Here is a 3,233-nt window from a genome sequence, read left to right as displayed (position 1 = left end):
TTTTCCATATCCAGCTCCACCTCCACTTCCTGCTCCTTCACCTCCTGCTTCTTCTCCGCCTCCTGCTCCTTCTCCGCCTCTTGCTCCTTCTCCGCCTACTGCTCCTTCTCCGCCTCCTGCTCCTTCTCCGCCTCCTGCTCCTTCTATGCCTCCCGCTCCTCCTCCGCCGACTGCTCGTTCACACCCTCCTGATCATTTTCGCCCTCGAGCCCCTCCTCCACCTCCTGCTCCCTCTCCCTCAACTGCTCCTTCTCCGTCTCCTGCTTCTTCCCCTCCTCCTGATCCTTCTCGTCTTCCTGATCCTTCTCGTCTTCCTGATCCTTCTCGTCCTCCTGCTCCTTCTCGTCCTCCTGCTCCTTCTCGTCATCCTGCTCCTTCTCGTCCTCCTGCTCCTTCACGTCCTCCTGCTCCTTCTCCTCTTGTTGCTCCACCTCCCCCTCCTGCTCCTTCTCCCTCTCCTGCTCCATCTCCCTCTCCTGCTCCTTCTCCCTCTCCTTCTCCTTCTCCTCCTGTTGCTCCTTCTCCACCTCCTGCTCCTTCTCAACGTCGGGCTCCATCTCCTCCACCTGCTCCTTCTTCTCTTCGTGCTCCTTCTCCACCTCCTGCTGCTTCTCCTCGTCCTGCTCCTTCTCTCCTCCTCCTGCTCCTTCTCTTCCTCTGCTCAACCCCCTCCTCCTGACCCTTCTTCTCTTCCTGCTCCTTCTCCACCTTCTGCTCCTTCTCCTCCTTCTGCTCCTCCTCCACCTCCTGCTGCTTCTACCCCTCATGCTCCTTTTACCCCTCCTGCTCCTTCACCCCCTCCTGCTCCTGCTCCTACTCTACCTCCTGCTCATTCTCCGTCTCCTGTTCCTTCTCCTCGTCAAGCTCAACCTCTTCCTACTGCTCCTTCTCCACCGCCGGCTCCTTCTCCACCTCCTGCTCCTTCTCCACCTCCTGCTCCTTCTCCACCTACACCTCCTTCTTCCCCTCCTGCTCCTTCTCGACCTCCTGCTCCTTCTCCACCTCCTGCTCCATCTCCACCTCCTGCTCCTTCCCCACCTCCTGCTCCTCCTTCATCTCTTTTCCTTCTCCACCTCCTGCTCTTTTTCCATATCCACCTCCACCTCCTGCTCCTTCTCCAAAACCTGCTCCTTCTCCGCCTCCTGCTCCTTCTCCGCCTCCTGCTCCTTCTCCGCCTCCTGCTCCTTCTCTGCCTCCTGCTCCTTCTCCGCCTCCTGCTCCTTCTATGCCTCCCGCTCCATCTCTACCTCCGCCTCCTGCTCCTTCTACCCCTCCCGCTCCATCTCTACCTCCTGCTCCTTTATACCGTCCTGCTCCTTCTCCACCTCCTGCTCCTTCTCCCCGTCCTGCTCCTTCTTCACCTGCAGCTCCACCTCCGCCTCCTTCTCCTTCTCCACCTCCTGCTCCTTCTCCACCTCCTGCTCCTTCTGCGCCTCCTGCTCCTTCTCCACCTCATGCTCCTCCACCACATCCAGCTCCACCTCCACCTCCTGCTGCTTCCACTCCACCTGCTCCATCTCCTCTTTCTGCTCAACCTCCCCCTCATGCTCCTTTTCCAATTCCTGGTCAAACTCCTCCTCCTGCTCCTCCTCCCCCTCCTGCTCCTGGCTTGCCTGCTGCTCCTTCTCCCCTCCTGCTCCTTCACCCCTTACTGCTCCTGCTCCTTCTCCACCTCCTGCTCCTTCTCCACCTCCTGCTCCTTCTACACCTCCTGCTCCTTCTCCACCTCCTGCTCCTTCTACACCTCCTGCTCCTCCTCCTTCATCTCCTGCTCCTTCTCCACCTCCTGCTCCTTTTCCATTTCCAGCTCCACCTCCACCTCCTGCTCCTTCTCCACCACCTGCTCCTTCTCCGCCTCCTGCTCCTTCTCCGCCTCCTGCTCCTTCTCCACCTCCTGCTCCTTCTCCCCTCCTGCTCCTTCTCCACCACCTGCTCCTCCTCCTTCATCTCCTGCTCCTTCTCCACCTCCTGCTCCTTTTCCATTTCCAGCTCCACCTCCACCTCCTGCTCCTTCTCCACCTCCTGCTCCTTCTCCGCCTCCTTCTCCTTCTCCGCCTCCTGCTCCTTCTCCACCTCCTGCTACTTCTCCCCTCCTGCTCCTTCACACCCTCCTACTCCTGCTCCTTCTCCACCTCCTGCTCCTTCTCCACCTCCTGCTCCTTCTCCACCTCCTGCTCCTCCTCCTTCATCTCCTGCTCCTTCTCCACCTCCTGCTCCTTTTCCATTTCCAGCTCCACCTCCACCTCCTGCTCCTTCTCCACCTCCTGCTCCTTCTCCGCCTCCTGCTCCTTCTCCGCCTCCTGCTCCTTCTATGCCTCCCGCTCCTCCTCCGCCTACTGCTCGTTCACACCCTCCTGATCATTCTCGCCGTCGAGCCCCTCCTCCACCTCCTGCTCCCTCTCCCTCAACTGCTCCTTCTCCGTCTCCTGCTTCTTCCCATCCTCCTGATCCTTCTCGTCTTCCTGATCCTTCTCGTCTTCCTGATCCTTCTTGTCTTCCTGATCCTTCTCGTCTTCCTGATCCTTCTCGTCTTCCTGATCCTTCTCGTCTTCCTGCTCCTTCTCGTCCTCCTGCTCCTTCTCGTCCTCCTGCTCCTTCTCGTACTCCTGCTCCTTCTCCTCCTGTTGCTCCTTCTCCCCCTCCTGCTCCTTCTCCCTCTCCTGCTCCATCTCCCTCTCCTGCTCCTTCTCCCTCTCCTGCTCCTTCTCCTCCTGTTGCTCCTTCTCCACCTCCTGCTCCTTTTCAACGTCTAGCTCCATCTCCTCCTCCTGCTCATTCTTCTCTTCGTGCTCCTTCTCTGCGTCCTGCTCCTTCTCCACGTCCTGCTCCTTCTCCACCTCCTGCTCCTTCTCCACCTGCTGCTCCTTCTCTACCTCCTGCTCCTTCTTCTCCACCTGCTCCGTCTCCTCCTCCTGCTCCTTCTCCTCTTCCTGCTCCTTCACCACCTCCTGCTCCTTCTCCACCTCCTGCTCTTTCTCCACCTGCTGCTCCTTCTCTACCTCCTGCTCCTTCTCCTCCTCCAGCTCCGTCTCCTCCTCCTGCTCCTTCTCCTCCTCCTGCTCCGTCTCCTCCTCCTGCTCCTTCTCCTCCTGCTCCTTCTCCACCTCCTGCTCCTTCTCCACCTCCTGCTCTTTCTCCTCCTCCTGCTCCGTCTCCTCCTCCTGCTCCTTCTCCTCCTGCTGCTCCTTCTCCACCTCCTGCTCCTCCTCCTTCATCTCCTGCTCCTTCTCCAC

Source organism: Heptranchias perlo, unplaced genomic scaffold (genome assembly GCF_035084215.1).
Source record: "Heptranchias perlo isolate sHepPer1 unplaced genomic scaffold, sHepPer1.hap1 HAP1_SCAFFOLD_136, whole genome shotgun sequence".
Classification (NCBI taxonomy): domain Eukaryota; kingdom Metazoa; phylum Chordata; class Chondrichthyes; order Hexanchiformes; family Hexanchidae; genus Heptranchias; species Heptranchias perlo.
This window is presented reverse-complemented; position numbering follows the sequence as displayed.